This window comes from Saimiri boliviensis, chromosome 11 (assembly GCF_048565385.1).
Source record: "Saimiri boliviensis isolate mSaiBol1 chromosome 11, mSaiBol1.pri, whole genome shotgun sequence".
In the NCBI taxonomy this organism is placed as follows: Eukaryota; Metazoa; Chordata; class Mammalia; order Primates; family Cebidae; genus Saimiri; species Saimiri boliviensis.
The window spans coordinates 48,332,688-48,348,252 of record NC_133459.1 but is presented as its reverse complement, the minus strand read 5'-3'; the positions used below and the strand labels follow the sequence as shown (position 1 = coordinate 48,348,252).

General features: G+C 40.2%; 1 protein-coding gene across 3 annotated transcripts in view; it reads left to right on the top strand.

The window, feature by feature from the left end:
- The window catches only part of LOC101050152 (AGBL carboxypeptidase 4), a 1,418,805-nt gene that overhangs the window by 62,990 nt on the left and 1,340,250 nt on the right, over nucleotides 1-15,565 (top strand). The window contains exon 2 of one of the 3 annotated variants that reach the window (XM_074380788.1): nucleotides 9,665-9,807. The exons of the other annotated variants lie outside the window; for them this stretch is intronic. The gene's annotated coding sequence lies outside the window, so the exon portion shown is untranslated. The remainder of the gene's footprint in view (nucleotides 1-9,664; nucleotides 9,808-15,565) is intronic. 3 annotated transcript variants of the gene reach the window in all.

The window sequence follows — 15,565 nt, the reverse complement described above, 5'->3', positions numbered from 1 at the left end:
ATTTCTCCACATCCTCTCCAGCACCTGTTGTCTGAGATTTAATGATCGTCATTCTAACTGGTGTGAGATGGTATCTCAATGTAGTTTTAATTTGCATTTCTCTAATGACCAGTGATGATGAGCACTTTTTCATAGGTTATTGGCTGTATAAATGTCTTCTTTTGAAAAGTGTCTGTTCATATCCTTTGTCCACTTTTTGATGGGGTTGTTTTTTCTTGTAAATTTGTTTTAGTTCTTTGTAGATTCTGGATATTAGCCCTTTGTCAGATGGGTAGCTTGCAAAAATTTTTTCCCATTCTGTTAGTTGGCACTTCACTCTAATGATTGTTTCTTTTGCTGTTCAGAAGCTCTTAAGTTAAATTAGATCCCATTTGTCTATTTTGGCTTTTGTTGCCATTGCTTTTGGTGTTTTAGTCATGAGGTCCTTGCCCATGCCTCTGTCCTGTTGGTATTGCCTATGTTTTCTTCTATGGTTTTTATGGTGTTAGGTCTTATGTTTAAATCTTTCATCCATCTGGAGTTAATTTTTGTATAAGGTGTAAGGAAAACTGGGCAATTTACAAAAGAAAGAGGTTTAATTGGACTTACAGTTCTTTGTGGCTGGGGAAGCCTCACATTCATGGTGGAAGGCAAGGAAGAGCAAGTCATGTCTTATATGGATGGCAGTAGGCAAAGGGAGATAGGGAGCTTGTGCAGGGGAACTCCTCTTTTTAAAACCATCAGATCTCATGAGACTTATTCACTATCATGAGAACAACATGGGAAAGACTTGCCCCCATGATTCAGTTACCTCTCAACAGGTCCCCCCTGTAACATGTGGGAATTCAAGATGAGATTTTAGTGGGAACACAGCCAAACCATATCACTAATTATCAGTGATGTTGAGCTTTCTTCATACGTTTGTTGGCTGCATGAATGTCTTCTTTTGAGATGTCTCTGTTCATATCCTTTATCCAGTTTTTATAGGGTTTTTTTTGTCTTGCAAATTTGTTTGATTTCCTTGTAGATTCTGGATGTTAGACCTTTGTCAGATGAATAAATCACAGAGATCTCTTTCACTCTGTGTGTTGCCTATATGTTCATGCTGATGGTATTTTCTTTTGCTATGTAGAAGCTCTTTCATTATAATAAGATCTCATTTCTGAATTTTTGCTTCTGTTGCAATTGCTTTTGGAAATTTCATCATGAAATCTTTGCCTAGGCCTATGTCCTGAGTGGTATTGCTTAGGCTTTCTTCTTGGATATCTATAGTTTTGGTTTTTACATTTAAGTCTTTATCTTGAGTTAATTTTTGTATAAGGTGTGAGGAAAGGGTCTAGTTTCATTCTGCAAAAGGAAAGCCAGTTCTCCCAGTACCATTTATTAAATAGGAAATCCTTTCGCTATTGTTTTTTTGGTCAGGTTTGTTAAGATCAGATAGATGGTTGTAGATGTGCAATCTTATTTCTGAGTTCTCTATTCTGTTCCATTGGTCTATGTGTGTGTTTTTATACCAGAACCATGTGGTTTTGGTTATTGAGCCATATAGCATAGTTTGAAGTCTGGTAGGGTGATGCTTCCAGATTTGTTCTTTTTGCTTAGGATTGTCTTGGCTATACGGGCTCTTTTTTGGTTCCATATGAAATTTAAAATTGTTTTTTTCTAGTTCTGTGAAGAATGTCAATGGTAGTTTAATGGGAATAGCAATGAATCTATACACTACTTTGGGCAGTATGGCCATTTTCATGATATTGATTCTTCCTATCTATGAGCATGGTATATATTTCCATTTCTTTATGTCCTCTCTGGTTTCCTTGAGAAGAGGCTTATAGTTCTTGAAGAGGTCCTTCACTTCCCTTGTTAATTGTATTCCTAGGCATTTTTTTCTGTTTGTAGCAATTGTGAATGGGAGTTCATTCATGATTTGGCTCTCTGCCTGCCTGTTGTTGGTGTATAGGAAAGGTTGTGACTTCTACACATTGATTTTGTATCCTGAGACTTTACTGAAATTGTTTATTAGCTTCAGAAGCTTTTGGGCTGAGATGATGGGATTTTCTAGTTGTAGGATCATGTCATTGGCAAAGACATTTTAACTTCCTCCTTCCCTATTTTCATGCCCTGTATTTCTTTCTCTTGCCTGATTGTTCTGGCTGGAACTTCCAATACTATGTTGAATAGAAGTGGTGAGAGAGGGCATCCTTGTTCTGTGCTTGTTTTCAAGGGCAATGCTTCCAGCTTTCGCTTATTATACTGGCTATGGATTTGTCATAAATGGCTCTTATTATTTTGAGGTATGTTCCTTCAGTACCTAGTTTGTTGAGAGTTAACATGAAGTGATGTTAAATTTTATTGAAGGCCTTTTCTGCATTTATTGAGATAATCATGTGGTTTTTGTCCTTAGATCTCTTAATGTGATGAATTACGTTTATTGATTTATGTATATTGAGCCAGCCTTGCCTCCCAGGAATGAAGCCAGCTTGGTCAGGATGGATAAGCTTTTTGATGTGCCACTGGATTTGGTTTGCCAATATTTTATTGAGAATTTTTGTATCCATGTTCATCAGGGTTATTGGTCTGTAGTTTTATTTTTTTGTTGTATCTCTACCTGGCTTTGCTATCAGTATGATACTGGCCTCATGGAATGATTTAGGGAGGAGTCCCTTTTTAAAAAAATTGTTTAGTATAGTTTCAGAAGGAATGGTATCAGCTCCCCTTTGTATTTCTGGTAGAATTCAGCTGTAAATCCATCTAATCTTGGGCTTTTATTTATTACTGCTTCAATTTTGGAACTTGTTATTAGTCTATTCAGGGATTCAGCTTCTACCTTATTCAGTCTTGGGAGGGTGTATGTGTCCAGGAGTATATCCATTTCTTCTAGATTTTCTAGTTTATTTGCATAGAGTTGTTAAAAATATTCTCTGATGCTTGTTTGTATTTCTCTGGAGCCAGTGATGCTATCCCATTTATCATTTTTTATTGTGTCTATTTGTTTCTCTTTTCTTCTTTATTAATGTAGTTAGCAGTTGATTTTATTAATTTTTTCAAAAAACCAGGTCCTGGATTTATTGATTTTTTTGGAAGGGTTTTTAATGTTTCTATCTCCTTCAGTTCCCTCTGATCTTAGTAATTTATTCTATTCTGCTAGCTTTAGGGTATTTGTTCTTGGTTCTCCAGTTCTTTTAGTTGCCATGTTAGGGTGTTGACTTGAGATCTTTTAGCTTTTTGATATGGGCACTTAGTGCCATAAATTTCCCTCTTAACACTGCTGTAGCTGAGTTCCAGAGACTCTGGTATGTTGTCCCTTTTTTTCATTGGTTTCAAAGAACTTCTTGATTTCTGCTTTTATTTATCATTTACTCAGGATTCATTCAGGAGCAGTTTGTTCAACTTCCATGTAGTGTGATTTTGAGTGAGTTTCTTACTCTTGAGTTCTAATTTAATTACACTGTGGTTTGAGAGACTGTTTCTTATTATTTCAATTCTTTTGCATTTGCTGAGGAGTGATTTACTTTCAATTATGTGATCAATTTTAGAGTAAGTGGCATGTGGCACCCAGAAGAATGTATATTCTATTGTTTTGGAGTGGAAAGATCTGTAGATATCTGTCAGGTCAACTTGATCCAGAGCTGAGTTCAAGTCATGAATATCCTTGTTAGTTTTCTGTCTTGATGATCTGTCTAATATTGACAGTGGGGTATTAAAGTCTTCCACTGTTATTGTGTGAGTCTAAGTCCTTTGGAGGTCACTAAGAAATTGTTATGTGAATCTAGGTCCTCCTATACTGGGTGCATATATAGATAACTACCCTTTCTCATTAGGGTAATTATCCCTTTTGAATTGACCCTTTAGCAATATGTAATGCCCTTCTTTGTCTTTTTGATCTTTGTTGGTTTAAAGTCTATTGTGTCAGAAACTAGAATTGCAACCCTTGATTTTTATTTTTATTTTTATTTTTTTAATTTTTTTAAATTTTTATTTATTTATTTTTTTCTCTCTTGTCTTTATTTTATTTTTTATTTTTGTATTGCATTTTAGGTCTTGGGGTACATGTGGTGAACATGCAAGATTGTTGCATAGGTACACACATGGCAGTGTGGTTTGCTGCCTTCCATCCCCTCACCTGTATCTGTCATTTCTCCCCATGCTATCTCTTCCCACCTCCCCACCCCCCACCCCTCCCCCATTTCCCCCCAACGGACCCCAGTGTGTAGTGCTCCCCTCCCTGTGTCCATGTGTTCTCATTGTTCAACACCCGCCTATGAGTGAGAATATACGGTGTTTGATTTTCTGCTCTTGTGTCAGTTTGCTGAGAATGATGGTTTCCAGGTTCATCCGTGTCCCTACAAAGGACGTGAACTCATCGTTTTTGATGGCTGCGTAATATTTCATGGTGTATATGTACCACATTTTCCCTATCCAGTCTATCATCGTTGGGCATTTGCATTGGTTCCAGGTCTTTGCTATTGTAAACAGTGCTGCAATGAACATTCGTGTGCATGTGTCCTTGTAGTAGAATGGTTTATAATCCTTTGGATATATACCCAGTAATGGGATTGCTGGGTCAAATGGGATTTCTATTTTTAGGTCCTTGAGGAATTGCCACACTGTCTTCCACAATGGTTGAATTAATTTACATTCCCACCAACAGTGTAAAAGTGTTCCTATTTCTCCACATCCTCTCCAGCATCTGTTGTTTCCAGATTTTTTAATGATCGCCATTCTTACTGGTGTGAGATGGTATCTCAATGTGGTTTTGATTGCATTTCTCTGATGAGCAGTGATGATGAGCATTTTTTCATATGTTTGTTGGCCTCCTGTATGTCTTCTTTTGTAAAGTATCTGTTCATATCCTTTGCCCATTTTTGAATGGGCTTGTTTTTTTCTTGTAGATCTGCTTTAGTTCTTTGTAAATTCTGGATATCAGCCCCTTGTCAGATGGGTAGGCTGCAAAAATTTTTTCCCATTCTGTTGGTTGCCAATTCACTCTACTGACTGTTTCTTTTGCCGTGCAGAAGCTGTGGAGTTTGATTAGGTCCCATTTGTCTATTTTGGCTTTTGTTGCCATTGCTTTTGGCGTTTTGGTCATGAAGTCCTTGCCTACACCTATGTTCGAATGGATTTGCCTAGATTTTCTTCTAAGGTTTTTATGGTATTAGGTCTGATGTTTAAGTCTTTAATCCATCTGGAGTTAATTTTGGAGTAAGGTGTCAGGAAGAGGTCCTGTTTCTGCTTTCTGCACACGGCTAGCCAGTTTTCCCAACACCATTTATTAAACAGGGAGTCCTTTCCCCATTGCTTGTTTTTGTCAGGTTTGTCGAAGATCAGATGGTTGTGGGTATGTTGTATTTCCTCTGAGGCCTCTGTTCTGTTCCATTGGTCTATATTTCTGTTTTGGTACCAGTACCATGCTGTTTTGATTACTGTAGCCTTTTAGTATAGTTTGAAGTCCAGTAGTGTGATGCCTCCTGCTTTATTCTTTTTGCTTAGAATTGACTTGGCTATGCGGGCTCTCTTTTGGTTCCATATGAAGTTTAAGGTGTTTTTTTCCAGTTCTGTGAAGAAGGTCATTGGTAGCTTGATGGGAATAGCGTTGAATCTGTAAATTACTTTTGGCAGTATGGCCATTTTCACGATGTTGATTCTTCCTAACCATGAACATGGAATGTTTCTCCATCTGTTTGTATCCCCTCATATTTCATTGAGCAATGGCTTGTAGTTCTCCTTGAAGAGGTCCTTTACGTTCCTTGTTAGTTGTATTCCTAGGTATTTTATTCTCTTTGTAGCAATTGTGAATGGCAGTTCGTTCTTGATTTGGCTCTCTTGAAGTCTGTTACTGGTGTATAGGAATGCTTGTGATTTTTGCACGTTGATTTGGTATCCTGAGACTTTGCTGAAGTTGTTTATCAGTTTCAGGAGACTTTGGGCTGAGATGATGGGTCTTCCAGATATACAATCGTGTCATCTGCAAATAGAGACAATTTGATTTCCTCCTTTCCAATTTGGATACCCTTTATTTCTTTTCTTGCCTGATTGCTCTGGCTAGAACTTCCAGTACTATATTGAATAGGAGTGGTGAGAGAGGGCATCCTTGTCTAGTGCCAGATTTCAAAGGGAATGCTTCCAGTTTCTTCCCATTCAGTATGATATTGGCTATTGGTTTGTTGTAAATAGCTTTTATTGTTTTGAGATATGTTCCGTCAATACCTAGTTTATTGAGGGTTTTTAGCATAAAGGGTTGTTGAATTTTGTCGAAAGCCTTCTCTGCATCAATTGAGATAATCATGTGGTTTTTGTCTTTGGTTCTGTTTATGTGGTGAATTACGTTTATGGACTTGTGTATGTTGAACCAGCCTTGCATCACCGGGATGAATCCTACTTGATCATGGTTGATGAGCTTTTTGATATGCTGTTGCAGTCGGTTTGCCAGTATTTTATTGAAGATTTTTGCATCTATGTTCATCATGGATATTGACCTGAAATTTTCTTTTCTTGTTGAGTCTCTGCCGGGTTTTGGTATCAGGATGATGTTTGTCTCTTAAAATGATTTGGGAAGGATTCCCTCTTTTTGGATTGTCTGGAATAGTTTCAGAAGGAATGGTATCAGCTCCTCTTTGTATGTCTGGTAGAATTCAGCTGTGAACCCATCTGGACCTGGGCTTTTTTTGGGTGGTAGGCTCTTTATTACTGCCTCGACTTCACACCATGTTATTGGTCTATTCAGGGTTTCGGCTTCTTTTAGGTTTAGGCTTGGGAGGATGCAGGTGTCCAGGAATTTATCCATTTCTTCCAGGTTTACTAGTTTATGTGCATAGAGTTGTTTGTAATAATCTCTGATGATGGTTTGGATTTCTGTGGAATCTGTGGTGATATCCCCTTTATCGTTTTTTATTGCATCAATTTGGTTATTCTCTCTTTTCTTTTTTATTAATCTGGCTAGTGGTCTGTCTATTTTGTTGATCTTTTCAAAAAACCAGCTCCTGGATTTATTGATTTTTTGAAGAGTTTCTTGTGTCTCAATTTCCTTCAGTTCTGCTCTGATCTTAGTTATTTCCTGTCTTCTGCTAGGTTTTGAGTTTTTTTGATCTTGCTCCTCTAGCTCTTTCAATTTTGATGATAGGGTGTCAATTTTAGATCTCTCCTTTCTTCTCATGTGGGCACTCATTGCTATTTATTTTCCTCTAGAGACTGCTTTAAATGTGTCCCAGAGATTCTGGTATGTTTTGTCTTCGTTCTCATTGGTTTCGAAGAACATCTTTATTTCTGCCTTCATTTCATTGTTCATCCAGTCAACATTCAAGAGCAAGTTGTTCAGTTTCCATGAAGCTCTGCGGTTCTGAGTTAGTTTCTGCATTTGAAGTTCTAATTCGATTGCACTGTGGTCTGAGAGACTGTTTGTTATGATTTCTGTTCTTTTGCATTTGCTGAGGAGTGATTTATTGCCAATTATGTGGTCAATTTTAGAGTAGGTGTGATGTGGTGCTGAGAAGAATGTATATTCTGTGGATTTGGGGTGGAGAGTTCTGTAAATGTCTATTAGATTTGCTTGTTCCAGGTCTGTATTCAGGTCCTGGATATCCTTGTTGATTTTCTGTCTGGTTGATCTGTCTAATATTGACAATGGGGTGTTAAAGTCTCCCACTATTATTGTGTGGGAGTCTAAGTCTCTTTGTAAGTCATTAAGAACTTGCCTTATGTATCTGGGTGCTCCTGTATTGGGTGTGTATATATTTAGGATCGTTAGCTCTTCTTGTTGCAATGATCCTTTTACCATTATGTAATGTCCTTCTTTGTCTCTTTTGATCTTTGTTGCTTTAAAGTCTATTTTATCAGAGATGAGAATTGCAACTCCCGCCTTTTTTTGCTCTCCATTAGCTTGGTAGATCTTCCTCCATCCCTTTATTTTGAGCCTTTGTGTATCCTTGCATGTAAGATGGGTTTCCTGGATACAGCACACTGATGGGTTTTGGCTTTTTATCCAATTTGTCAGTCTGTGTCTTTTGACTGGGGCATTTAGTCCATTGACATTTAGGGATAGTATTGTTATATGTGAATTTGATGCTGTCATTTTGATGCTACCTGGCTGTTTTGTTGGTTAGTTGATGCAGATTCTTGATTGTGTTGATGCTCTTTTACCATTTGGTGTGTTTTTGGAGTGGCCGGTACTGGTTGTTCCTTTATATGTGTAGAGCCTCTTTCAGGAGTTCTTGTAGAGCAGGTTTGGTGGTGATGAAATCTCTGAGTGCTTGCTTGTTCACAAAGGATTTTATTTTTTCTTCACTTATGAAACTTAGTTTGGCTGGATAGGAGATTCTGGGTTGAAAGTTCTTTTCTTTAAGGATGTTGAATATTGGCCCCCAATCTCTTCTGGCTTGTAGGGTTTCTGTTGAGAGATTTGCTTTGAGTCTAATGGGCTTCCCTTTGTGGGTAACCCAACCTTTCTCTCTGGCTGCCCTTAGCATTTTCTCTTTCATTTCAACCCTGGTGAATCTGACGATTATGTGCCTTGGGGTTGCTCTTCTTGAGGAATATCTTTGTGGTGTTCTCTGTATTTCCTGGATTTGAATATTGGTCTGCCTTGCTAGGTTGGGGAAGTTTTCCTGGATAATATCGTGAAGAGTATTTTACAGCTTGGATTCATTCTCTTCATCACATTCAGGTACACCTATCAGACGTAGATTAGGTCTTTTCACATAGTCCCACATTTCTTGAAGATTTTGTTCATTCCTTTTTGTGCTTTTTTCTTTTTTCTTGCCTTCTCTTTTTATTTCATTGAGTTGATCTTCGACCTCTGATATCCTTTCTTCTGCTTGGTCAATTCGGCTGTTGAAGCTTGTGCATGCTTCACAAAGTTCTCGTGTTGCGTTTTTCAGCTCCATCAATTCACTTATACTCCTCTCTATGCTGTCCATTCTCGTCAGCAGTTCGTCCAATCTTTTTTCAAGGTTCCTATTTTCTTTGCATGTGGTTAGAACATGTTCTTTTAGCTCATTGTAGTTTCTTATTACCCACCTTCTGAAGTCTGATTCTGTCATTTCATCACCCTCCTTCTCCATGTGGTCTGGTTCCCTTGCTGGTGAGGAGTTGTGATCCCTTTTAGGAGGAGAGGTGTTCTGGTTTTGGGAGTTTTCATCCTTTTTGCGCTGGTTTCTTTCCATTTTTGTGGGTTTATCCACCTGTTGTCTGTCTCTGTCCCAGGGAGTTGGAGCTTTATGAGTTTCCGTTGCACTACTGCCTTTTTTGATTTTTCTTTCAGGTCTGACCCGCCCAGCTAGCAGCAGGCCTAGCCACTGCCTGCTGGTAGGGGCTTTGCTGAGCTGCTGTGGGCTCCGCCCAGCTGCCCTGAGCTCTTCCCTGTAGTCCTTTTTATATGGGGTAGTTAGAACTGTCTCCGCAATGGTGGCCCCGCCTTTGTTATGGGGGACTCTCTCTGTTGTGGCAGGTTGCCTCGGCAACGGCGGGTTGCCTCGGCAACGGCAGCCTGCCTCCGTAGCGGTGGAGAGTCTCAGTAATGGCGGAAGCCCCTCCCCCACCAAGCGGGACCCTCCTGGTTCAGCTGTGCTTGGTTTGAAGGGCTCAACCCAGAGGGTTTCCAATTACTGTTTTTGTTTTCGTTGTTGTGGGTGGAGGAGTGGGACCAACTGAGCCTGATCACCTGGCTCCCTGACTCAGAGTCTTTTCTTTTCAGTTGAACGACCCCGTGTTCCGGTCGCTTGTTGAAAAGGCGCCGGGATCTCCCGTGCTGCGACTCACGGAGTCGGCTGGAACTGAGGCGCTGGCTCCTGGCGGACTTTTTGCCTAGGAATCTCCTGGCCTGACTCGCTATTTCAGGTGAATGGGCAACTCTGCAGTCTCAGGGCTCTGCTCGCCAGCTAAGAGGGCTCCCAGACCAGTGGCTTTTGTCCGGAGAACCGCAGCAACAGGGAGTGGTCACAGCAGCGGCGCGGGCGGAATCAGCCCCGCGGCGGCCAAAACAGCCGCACCGGCTGGGACTGCGACGCTGGCGACCCCTCTGCCTGGGTATCTCCTGGTCTGTGGGCAATAAGAGTTCGTCTGGAAATGTGGTGTCCACTCACCCTCTGCACTTTCACTGGGAGCTGAAGTCCTGAGCTGTTCTTAGGCGGCCATCTTCCCAGCATTCCCCGATTTTTTTCTGTTTTCCATTTGCTTGGTAAATTTTCCTCCATTTTAAAATTTTGAGTCTATGTGTGTTCTTGCATGTGAGATAATACAGCATACCAGTGGATTTTGACTCTAACCAGCTTGCTGCTCTGTGTCTTTTAATTGTGGCATTTAGCACATTTACATTTTAGATTAATATTGTTGTGTGTGAACTTGATCCTGACATCATGATTCTAGTTGGTTATTTTCCAGAGTTGTTTATGTATTTGCTTCAGAGTGTCACTGATCTGTGTATTTCAGTATGTTGTTTTTGTAGTGGCTAGTAACTTTTTCTTTTCAATATTTAGTGCTTCCTTCAGGAGCTCTTGCAAGGCAGATCAGTGGTGACAAATTTCCTCAGCATTTGCTTGTCTGAAAACGATTTTATTTCTCCTTCACTTATGAAGCTTAGTTTGGCCAGATATAAAATTCTAGGTGGGAAATTATTTTCTTTAGCAATGTTGACTATTGGCCCCTGTCTTTTCTGGCTTGTAGGGTTTCTACTGAGAGGTCTGCTGTTAGTCTCATGGGCTTACCTCTATAGGTAACCTGGCCCTTCTCTCTGGCTGCCATTAAAATTTTTTCCTACATTTTAACCTTGGAGAATCTGATGATTATGTGTCTTGGGGTTGATCTTCTTATGGATTATTGTATTGAGGTTTCCTGGATTTTCTGAATTTGAATGTTAGCCTATCTTGCTAGGTTGGGGTAGTTCTTAATGATATCCTGAAGTGTGTTTTCTAACTCAGTTTCATTCTCTTTGTCTCTTTCAGGTACCCTCTCATTTGTAGGTTTAGTCTTTTAACATAATCCCATAGTTCTCAGGGGTTTTGTTTGTTGCTTTTCATTCTTTTTTCTCTAATCTTGTCTGTCTGCTTTATTTCAGCAAGATAGTCTTCAAACTCTGAAATTTTTTCTTCTGCTTTGTCTATTTGGCTATTGATACTTGTGTTTACATTACGAACTTCTCGTGATGTGTTTTCTAGCTCCATTAGATCATTTGTGTTATTCTCTAAACTGGTTATTCTGGTTAACATCTTCTATAATGTTTTATCATGGTTCTTAGCTTCTTTGCAGTGAGTTAGAACATAATCCTTTAGCTCGGCAAAGTTCATTATTAACCATCTTCTGAAGCCTACTTCTGTCAATTCATCCATCTCAGCCTTAGCCCTGTTCTATGTCCTTGCTGGACATGTTGTGTCCTTGCTGGACATGTTGTGACCTTTGAGAGGAGAAAAGGGCACTCAGACTTTTGGAGTTTTCAGTATTTTTGCATTGATTCTTCCTCATCTTCATGGGTTTATCTACCTTTGATCTTTGAAGCTGCTGATTTTTGGGTGGGGTTTTTGTGGTGTCTTTTTTGTTGATGTTGCATTGTTTGTTTTTCTTTTAGCAGGCCCCTCTTTTGTTGGACTGTTGTAGTTTGCTTGGAGTCCACTTTAGCCCCCATTCACCTGAGTCCCTCTTGTCTCTGGAGATATCACCAGTGGAGGCTGCAAAGCAGCAAAGGTGTCAAACTGCTCCTTCCTGTGGGAGCTCTGTTCCAGAGGGGTACTGGCCTGATGCCAGCCTGAACATGCCTGTATGAGGTGTCTGGAGACTCCTTTTGGGAGGCCTCACTCAGACAGCAGGAGCAGGGTCAGAGAGCTGCTTAAATAAGCAGCATGTCTGCCCCTTGACAGGGTGGGTGGTAAGCAGTTTGTCTGCCCCTTGACTGAGGGAAATCACCCTCCTCTGGGCTGCCCTGACTCTACATACCCAGCAGGCAGAAAAGATTAAGATCGTTGCTCCTTGGTACTGCAGCTGTCCCATTTCTTAGGCGCTCCTCTCTAGGTGGTCAGTGTTCTGTCCATAAATTCCTGGCTGGGGATGCTGAGATTCCCACAGGGAGGTCCTGCCTAGTGAGGAGAAGTGGATTCAGGTCCTACCCTGTCTTGGTGGTGCCTGCTGCAAGGGAAAACGGCTCACTAGAGTGGCAATGGTGGCTGTCGCCCAATCCCCCGGGAAACTCCATCTTTTTAGGCAGTTTCTAGTTGACTCTGATGGCAGGGGAAGATTCCAGCCAGTGGATTTTGGCTTGTGGAGTTGCACTGGAGCAAGGCCACTTGGCTCCCTGGCTTCAGCCCCCTCCTTATGAGAGTGCATGGATCTCCTGCCTCATGGGATTTCCCAGAGCTGGAGTATGCTAAAGCTCCTGTGTCTAGGGCCTTGCTCAAAGTGGTTGCCCACCCGAGCAGCCATGATTCTCCACAGCTGTGTGCTTGGGATCCAAGGCTGTGGTAGCATGGGGTCAGGAGGGGAACTTTTTATCTGCAGGTTGCAAGCATCTTTGTGAAAGCCTGGTTTTCAGGGAGGGGAAGCATAGTCCCTCACTGTCTCCCTTGGCTGTGAGATGGAGCTCTCTTTGCCTCATGCAGCACTTGGGTGGGTTCTCATTCTGCCCTGTTTTTGCTCATTGTCTGTGGGTCATGCCTACCACCTAGTCAGTCCCAGTAAAAGAATTTTGGTACCTCAATTGATGCAGAGTTCACTTGCAGTTTTCGTCCTTCTAGGTGGGAGCTGTAAAGTAGAGCTGCCTATATTTGGCCATCTTGGCTCATGCCATCAAGTATACTTGTTGGCTGTATGTATGTCTACTTTTGTAAAGTGTCTGTTCATGTCCTTTACCCATTCTTCAATGATTTTTTTTCTTCTTCATCTGTTAAGTTCAGGGGTACATGTGCATGATGTGCCGGTTTTATTATATTATTATAATTGTTTTTCTTGTACTTTAGGTCCTGGGGTACATGAGCAGATCATGCAGGATTGTTGCATAGGTACATACATGGCAAGGTGATTTGCTGCCTCTGTCCCCCGTCACCTATATCTGACATTTCTCCCCATGTTATGTCTCCCAAACCTCCCCACCCCCTGCTGTCCCTCCCTAGGCCCCCCAACAGACCCCAGTGTGTGATGCCACCCCTCCCTGTGTCCATGTGTTCTCATTGTTCAACACCCATCTATGAGTGAGCATGTGGTGTTTGATTTTCTATTCTTGTGTCAGTTTGCTGAGAATGATTGTATCCACATTCATCCATGTCCCTACAAAGGACATGAACTCATTGTATTTTATGGCTGCATAGTATTCTATGGTGTATATGTACCTCATTTTCCTTGTCCAGTCTATCATCGATGGGCATTTGGGTTGGTTCCAGGTCTTTGATATTGTAAAGAGTGCCACAATAAACATACGTATGCATGTGTCTTTATAATAGAATGATTTATAATCCTTTGGATATATGCCCAGTAATAGGATTGCTGGGTCAAATGGAATTTCTATTTCTAGATCCTTGAGGAATTGCCACACTGTCTTCCACAATGGCTGAACTAATTTACACTTCCACCAATAGTGTAAAAGTGTTTCTATTTCTCCACATCCTCTCCAGCATCTGTTGTCTCCAGATTTTTTGATGATTGCCGTTCTAACTGGCATGACATGGTATCTCAATATGGTTTTGATTTGCATTTCTCTAATGATGAGTGATGATGAGCATTTTTCATATGTTTGTTGGCCTTATATGTGTCTTCTTTTGAAAAGTGTCTGTTCATATCCTTCACCCACTTTTGAATGGGTGTGTTTGTTTTTTTCTTGTAAATCTGTTTTAGTTCTTTGTAGATTCTTGATATTAGCCCTTTGTCAGATGAGTAGATTGCAAAAATTTTTTCCCATTCTGTTGGTTGCCAATTCACTCTAATGATTGTTTCTTTTGCTGTACAGAAGCTCTGGAGTTTAATTAGATCCCATTTATCTATTTTGGCATTTGTTGCCAATACTTTTGGTGTTTTAGTCATGAAGTCCTTGCCTATGCCTATGTCCTGAATGGTTTTGCCTAGGTTTTCTTCAGGGTTTTTGTGGTGTTAGGTCTTATGTTTAAGTCTGTAATCCATCTGGAGTTAATTTTAGTGTGTGGTGTCAGGAAAGGGTCCAGTTTCTGTTTTTTGCATATGGCTAGCCAGTTATCCCAACACCATTTATTAAACAGACTCCTTTCCCCATTGCTTGTTTTTGTGAGGTTTATCAAAGATCACATAGTTGTATATGTGTGGCATTGCCTCTGAGGCCTGTCTTCTATTCCATTGGTCTATATATCTGTTTTTGTACAAGTACGATGCTGTTTTTATTACTGTAGCTTTGTAGTATAGTTTGAAGGCAGGTATCGATGCCTCCAGCTTTGTTCTTTTTGTTTAGGATTGTCTTTGCTATGTGGGCTCTCTTTTGGTTCCATATGAAGTTTAAGTTGGTTTTTTTAGTTCTGTGAAATAGGTCAATGGTAACTTGATGGGGTAGTGTTCAATCTATAAATTGCTTTGCGCAGTATGGCCATTTTCATGATATTGATTCTTTCTAACCATGAGCATGGAATGTTTTTCCATCTGTTTGTGTCCTCTCTCATTTTGTTGAGCAGTGGTTTGTAGTTCTCCTTGAAGAGGTCCTTTACATTCTTTGTTAGTTGTATTCCTAGGTATTTTATTCTCTTTGCTGCAATTGTGAATGGGAGTTCACTCTTGATTTGGCTCTCTGTTAGTCTGTTATTGGTGTACAGGAGTGCTTGTGATTTTTGCACATTGATTTTGTATCCTGAGACTTTGCTGAAGTTGCTTATCAGCTTAAGGAGATTTTTTGCTGAGATGATGGGGTTGTCTAAATAATACAATCATGTCATCTGCAAATAGAGACAATTTGACTTCTTGTTTTCCTAATTGAATACCCTTTATTTCTTTCTCTTGCCTGATTGCCCTGGCCAGAACTTCCAATAATATGTTGAATAGGAGTGGTAAGAGAGGGCATCCTTGTGTAGTGCTGGATTTCAAAGGGAATGTTTCCAGTTTTTGCCCATTCAGTATGATATTGGCTGTGGGTTTGTCATAAATAAGTTTTATTATTTTAAGATACGTTCCATTGATAACTGGTTTAATGAGAGTTTTTAGCATAAAGAGCTGTTAAATTTGGTCATAGGCCTTCTCTGCATCTTTTGAGTTAATCATGTGGTTTTTGCCTTTGTTCTGTTTATGCGAGGGATTATGTTTATAGACTTGCATATGTTGAACCAGCCTTGTATCTCCAGGATGAAGCCTACTTGATTGTGATGGATAAGCTTTTTGATGTACGGTTGCAATTAGTTTGCCAGTATTTTATTGAAGATTTTTGCTTTTTTTTCCTTTTTTATTTTTAATTGCATTTTAGGTTTTGAGGTACATGTGAAGAACATGCAAGATTATTGCATAGGTACACACATGGCAGTATGTTTTGCTGCATTTATGTTTATCATGGATATTGGCCTAAAGTTTTCTTTTCTTGTTGAGTCTCTATTGGGGATGATGTTGGTCTCGTAAAATGATTTGGGAAGCATTACTTTTTTTTTGTATTATTTGGAATAGTTTCAGAAGG